The following is a 7,293-nucleotide window of genomic DNA, read 5'->3' as shown; positions in this document are numbered from 1 at the left end:
AGCCCAGTTTAGTGGTCTGGGGGGTAGTGTATATAAGGGCTCTCGGGATCGGGTGGAAAGCGCTGATTGGTCATAACACAGCACCTAATTATCATATGGGTGGGGGTGGGGAGAGCGAATCACACAGGAAGCTCCTTCAGGGTTTTATCCTCCAAATAAGGTCAGGCAAGTGTACTCAGAGATACTCTCCAAACAAGGCCCTGCAGAGAAAGGGTGTCCTCCATTTTGCATTGAGTTCAGAGAACTCTCTGGACATGGTAGACTGCAACCGTAGCAGCAGGGTTCTCCAGCCTTATGGGCAATGTGGCATTAGGGAAAACATATGTCAAGAAAGTGGACTGGCTACACCACTCACCGAACACAGGGAAGTCAAGCTGGTACCTGCCTAGAGCCTTTGCCCCTACGACCTAGTGCCCATGGCACTAGAAAGGTAAGCACCAACCCAACTACAAACCTTTCGATCCACAAAGGTGACCTACCTGTAAGATACCATGGAACAATAGTGGCACACAATCTTATGGAAGCAACCAGCTCTCTAACTGGACTTAAGGCCTACTCCAAAATATGGAACCCTGGGCCTGACACTGCTTAAGTGGCCCAAACCCTTAGACTGGATAGGACATGGGTCTTGGGGGAAGAGCGAATGCAACTGCTCTGCTAAAGGAACATAGCTATAAAATGACTCGTGATGACAACCTTTATACGCAGGCATCAGAGCCTCTGCAGCAGATGGGAACAGAGCCAGACCCACAGCCAGACAATGTGCAGGCTGAGATACCTTGGAACTCTCCGTCCTAAATGGGGTATCTCCATCCCTTCAGGGATCAGAGAACCCTAAGGAAGAGGAGGCAGAAAGAGAGTAAGGAGGCAGAGTGGATGGAGGGCGTTGAGGAAATGAGGCCTTCTAAACACTGTATAACCAACACACATATGAACTCACAAGACCTGCACATGTCTGCACCTGATGGGATCCTAGTGGAGGAAGTAGACACAGGCCCATCCCTAACCCAGACACGCTCTCCGACTGATAGCCACCTGTGAATGAAAAATGAGCTCTCTTCATTGGAATCTTCACTGGGGATACAAACCACTCTTAAGGGCAGACCGCATGCCCAACAGTAGACAGCTAATCCAATAAACCCAATGGCATCTTTGGAGGTTGTCTTAAAGTTTTGTCAGGGCTTATTGGGGGGGGGGGGTTGTCTATAGAACAGTTTCTCCATATAGCTTTGGCTGTCCTAGAACCTGCTCTGTAGAGCAGGCTGGCCTCAAACTGAGATCTCCCTCCATTATACCCAGCCTTCTTTTTCTTTTCACCCTTACAGTCTTTTGTGTCTATATTCTGGCTGCTGGGTTTGCATTTTTTTAGGATTCTTTTATGTGTAAACGCATCTCTGTGTCTATTGTGCTTTTTCTTTGGCTCTTTTCCTTTTGTTTTGTCCGACTCCAGTTTGTTTTCATTTTTTTTTAAAGATTTATTTATTTATTATATGTAAGTACACTGTAGCTGTTTTCAGACACCAGAAGAGGGCCTCAGATCTCTTTTCGGGTGGTTGTGAGCCACCATGTGGTTGCTTGGATTTGAACTCATGACCTTAGGAAGAGCAGTCGGTGCTCTTACCCACTGAGCCATCTCTCCAGCCCTTGTTTTCATTTTTACCTGAGAGAGGGGGGTAGAGATTCCCATGGGAAGAGGAGTTGCGGAGGATCTGAGACAAGTTTGGGGTGGAAAAACCATAACCAGAACACAGTGTGTGAAAAAAAAAATCTATTTTCCAACAAAAAAAGTGAAATGAGTTGGGTCTTGTGGGCAATCCAGTTATGAAGGAGGACAAATGAGAGGAGGGGAGGGTGGAGGGTGGAGGGAATGAATGAATAAATGAATGAATGAATTACAGGTTCCAGCCTGGGTTAGTCAGACTGTCTCAAAATGAAATAGGGGGTAAATGGGGGCGTAGCTCCACAGGGAGTGCACTCACCTAGCGTGTGTGTGTGTGTGTGTGTGTGTGTGTGTGTGTGTGTGTAAGGTCCTGGATTCAGTCCCTGGTATGTCAAACTGAAATGGCCAGAAGCAGTCCCTCTGGCTAGTACAAAGTCCTGTTTTTGTTTTGTTTTGAATTTTATTTTGTTTTCACTTTCCCTTTTGTGGTGCTGAGGATTATAGCCAGGGCTACACATATGCTAGGAATGTGTTCTTCCCCCAGCAAAGATGATAGTGTGCCCTTTGGTCAGTGTGTGCATAAAGTATGTGGAATGTGACCATGGAAATGATAGGTATTTTGCATTTGTAAGAAATCAAACTTTAAGGTAGTTAAATCTTTTTGCTCCCAGGGTCCACCAGCATCAAGAACCGGGGGATATTGTAGGGAAAGGGATCTCTTACTTTTAATGCTCCTTGGCAATGCACTGAGGACCAAGGCACTCCTGGGAAATCCAGTCCAGGGCTTGAATCCTGGCAGGATTTAGACTCCAACAAGAGCACAATTCAAGCTAATGAGTGCTGGAACAAGCAGCACCACTGTAAGGATCTGATTACTGAGCACGCATATTAATCAGATTAACTTGTTTCTTGTTTTTGCTGTTGTGGCAAGTGAACTGGGTTAAGTCATTCTCCTTTGACACATATCTCTGCAGTCTGAGGCTAGAGGAGCTGTGGGCTGTGGGCTCTCAAGGCAAGGCTGGCAAGGACTACGGAAGGAAGCTTGGCTTTCCCCTCTCCAGCATCTAGGAGGGCAATGGAACTGATCCAACAAAGAATGGAATTGCTTTGTAACATCAGGACCACCTACAAACAAGGACTGCTATGTATTCAGACAAATTAATGCATTAAACAAATTTTTGGCAGAAAGATATGTATTTCCTTGATTTTCATATTATAGTTTGTACCACTATATAAAAATTAAGAATTGTCCTCTTGATGGTGTCCTTTGCCTTACAGAAACTTTGTAATTTTATGAGGTCCCATTTGTCAATTCTTGCTCTTAGAGCATACGCTATTGGTGTTCTGTTCAGAAACTTTCTCCCAGTACCGATGTCCTCAAGGGTCTTCCCGTTTCTTTTCTATTAGCTTCAGAGTATCTGGCTTTATGTGGAGGTCCTTGATCCATTTGGATTTGAGCTTAGTACAAGGAGACAAGGATGGATCAATTCGCATTCTTCTGCATGCTGACCTCCAGTTGAACCAGCACCATTTGTTGAAAAGGCTATCTTTTTTCCATTGGATGTTTTCAGCCTCTTTGTCGAGGATCAAGTGGGTTCATTTCTGGATCTTCAGTCCTGTTCCATTGATCCTCCTGCCTGTCACTGTACCAATACCATGCAGTTTTTAACACTATTGCTGTAGTATTGCTTGAGGTCAGGGATACTGATTCCCCCAGAATTTTTTGTTGCTGAGAATAGTTTTAGCTATCCTGGGTTTTTTGTTATTCCAGATGAATTTGATAATTGCTCTTTCTAACTCTGTGAAGAATTGAGTTGGGATTTTGATGGGTATTGCATTGAATCTGTAGATTGCTTTTGGCAAAATGGCCATTTTAACTATATTGATTCTACCGATCCATGAGCATGGGAGGTTTTCCCAGTTTTTGAGGTTTTCTTCCATTTCCTTCTTCAGAGTCTTGAAGTTCTTGTCATACAGATCTTTCACATGTTTGGTAAGAGTCACCCCAAGGTACTTTATACTGTTTGTGGCTATTGTGAAGGGGGTCATTTCCCTAATTTCTTTCTCAGCCTGCTTATCCTTTGAGTATAGGAAGGCCACTGATTTGCTTGAGTTGATTTTATAACCTGCCACTTTGCTGAAGTTGTTTATCAGCTGTAGGAGTTCTCTAGTGGAGTTTTTTGGGTCACTTAGGTAGACCATCATGTCATACAGAGGACAAATCGGCAACCAACAAATTGGGAAAAGATCTTCACCAATCCTACATCAGATAGAGGGCTAATATCCAATATATATAAAGAACTCAAGAAGTTAGACTACAGAAAACCAAACAACTCTATTAAAAAATGGGGTACAGAGTTAAACAAAGAATTCTCACCTGAAGAACTTCGGATGGCAGAGAAGCATCTTAAAAAATGCTCAACTTCATTAGTCATTAGGGAAATGCAAATCAAAACAACCCTCAAGATTTCACCTTACACCAGTCAGAATGGCTAAGATTAAAAATTCAGGAGACAGCAGGTGTTGGAGAGGGTGTGGAGAAAGAGGAACACTCCTCCACTGCTGGTGGGGTTGCAAATTGGTACAACCACTCTGGAAATCAGTCTGGCGGTTCCTCCGAAAACTGGGCACCTCACTTCCAGAAGATCCTGCTATACCACTCCTGGGCATATACCCAGAGGATTCCCCACCATGTAATAAGGATACATGCTCTACTATGTTCATAGCAGCCCTATTTATAATTGCCAGATGCTGGAAAGAACCCAGGTATCCCTCAACAGAAGAGTGGATGCAAAAAATGTGGTATATCTACACAATGGAGTACTATTCAGCCATTAGAAACAATGAATTCATGAAAGAACATCATACTAAGTGAGGTAACCCAGACTCAAAAGGTGAATCATGGTATGCACTCACTAATAAGTGGATATTTACCTAGAAAACTGGAATACCCAAAACATAATCTACATATCAAACGAGGTACAAGAAGAAAGGAAGAGTGGCCCCTTGTTCTGGAAAGACTCAGTGAAGCAGTATTCAGCAAAACCAGAACGGGGAACTGGGAAGGGGTGGGTGGGAGGACAGGGGGAGAGAAGGGGGCTTACGGGACTTTCCGGGAGTGGGGGGGCTAGAAAAGGGGAAATCATTTGAAATGTAAATAAAAAATATATAGAATAAAAAAATTTTAAACAAAAAAAAAGAAAAAAAGAAAAAAAATAAGAATTAAGTTCAGAATGCCAACAAAAAATGATTAAAAAAAAATTTGTTAGACTAGGTTTGCTGCTTAGGAAAGCCAGATTATCCTTTTTTCTTCTTTTTTTCCTTTTTCTTTTTGGTCTTTTTTGATTTGTTTTGTTTGAGACAAGGTTTCTCTGTGTTGCTCTAGCTGTCCTGAAATTTATTCTGCGGACCAGGCCAGCTTTGAACTCAGAGATCTGTCTGCCTCTGCCTCCTGAACGCTGGGAGTAAAGGTGTGCGCCATCATGATGGGACAATTAAGGAAACTATTTTAAGTCTGACAGCAATGGGAGGGGGGGGCCCTTGGTCCTGTGGCGGTTTGGTGCTCTAGAGTAGGGGGATGCTGGAGTGGTGGGGCAGGAGAGGGTGGGTGAGCCCCCTCAAAGAGGCACAGGGGAGGGAGGAGGGCGATGTGGAATAGGGGTTTGTGGATGGGTAACTGGGAAGTGGGATATCATTTGAGATGTAAACAGATGAAATGATTAATGAAACTTTTAAGTTACTATTAGTAGTGTGTATGTGTGTGTATGTGTGCGTGTGTGTGGGTTCTGGGGATGAATTCAGGTTGTTGGGCTTGCATGACAAGTGCTTTTTACCTAATGAATCATTTCCCTGGATCCATCTTTATCTTTGTAATGGAGTTAGCAAACAGTAAACAGAGGGCACGAAAGTGGATTAGTAACCACCACAGCCACAGGGAAGGAGGCCTACTTTCCTCCCACCCCTTCCTTTCTTGGCGAGCTCTCACTCTGCTGCCTAACCTGATGGTATTTGTTCTTCCAGCCAGTTTGACAGGCTTAGCTCGCAGGCATGCACTATGATGCCAGGCTGAAGGATTTCGAAAAGCTGGCTATGCCTAGCTTTGTGCAAAACCCCTTTACACTTAAGTTCATAAAACGGATTGTTTTCTAGTAAATAATAATTGGCAATATTCTTAGGAGACATCCGTTATGAAGGAAATGAAATTTGCACAACCCTAGCAAAGATAATTAATCAAACCCTGATCTTACTAGTAAATTCTACTAACTTTTAAGTGGCCATATCAAAAGTTCTTGTATTCAGAAAAGCCAACAGACCTTCACCATGAAACCAGCCTAGAATAAATACTAAAATTCAACAATGGGGAAAAAAAACCACTCTCTCTTAGGTTTAGGGGTAGAGTTGTAATGTGAACAAACAATTATCAATACATTAAGAAGAAAAAAGGCACACAAATTTTATCAATGGGGATATTTTTAACTACATTAATTGAAAACCTAAAGACCAGAGTTGCAGCCCAGACACTATTGTGGGCACATGTGCGTGTGTGGGTGCTTAAGGTTGATATTAGTGTCTTCCTTTCTTGTAACTGGGTTTTCATTCAACCATACGGTTTTATTCCACAGTTGCATGTGTATGTAGAACTGCTTTAATTGGTTAACATCTAAGTTGCCAGAGGTTGCCTGTGGTTGGGCAAAGGCTGAGTGTCTTCCTCCATCACTCTCCACTTTGAGAGGGGTGGGGGTGGGGTGGGGGGTGGAGCAATGTGGGAAGCTGCTAGGAACAAGGGGAACTAAGGGGATAAGACATTGCAGCAAGATCTGCTGATGTCTACTTCTTACCTTTCCTTTGACAAGGCTAGCTTCCCACTATGTTACCTCTACAGAGGAAACCACAACCCAGGCATGACTTTCTGTGACCCCAGACCCCACCAAGGCTGTTCAGTAAAAGCCATGGCTTGACCAGCAATAGAACGATCAACGACTTGAACATAGACCTCTAAGAGATGGGGGGCGGGTAATAAGCCAGTCCATAAATGAGCTAGGCGAAGGCAGTGGAAGCCGTTAGTAAAGGCTCACAATGTTCTCTGGGAAAACAATCTCGGAAGAGCTACAGCACACAGTGATGTCTGCAGTAACAAAGTGACAACAAAAGTCACATTTCCTGACTAACACTTGGAAACTGGGCTAACTGAAGCCTCTGGAAGTTCCCTTGTGTGGAATTCCAAACACTCCCACTGTTCTTCGGCAGGCTGATGCTCAATGGTAACACAGGGCAGCCTCGGCTTCATTTGAGCCCTGAGTGCAGGGAGGGGCAGCCCACGTGCCAGCTGGACGACCTTCTCCTCTGAAATGTCTTAGCTCCTCCTCAGGGAGGCCTGGCCGATCCAGCCATCAACCTAGAATTTGCAAAATTAACTTTCTGGGGCATTTTTTTTTTACCCCCTCCCTTCTCCCCAACACATGGCATATATTCTACAAACTATGCAATCTATACATGCTCTTCTATATTTGGATTTTTCATATAAGCATGTGGCTTGGTGATTGCTCTGCTGTGTGTGGAAAGGACTTCCCCTCCTTCCATCTTTAAGTGTCATATTATAATCTGATTTAATGAAATACCATCACTTATTTAAC

The sequence above is a fragment of the Apodemus sylvaticus genome, chromosome 8 (assembly GCF_947179515.1).
Source record: "Apodemus sylvaticus chromosome 8, mApoSyl1.1, whole genome shotgun sequence".
Classification (NCBI taxonomy): domain Eukaryota; kingdom Metazoa; phylum Chordata; class Mammalia; order Rodentia; family Muridae; genus Apodemus; species Apodemus sylvaticus.
The sequence above is the reverse complement of the archived record's forward strand: the minus strand, read 5'-3'. Positions refer to the sequence as shown.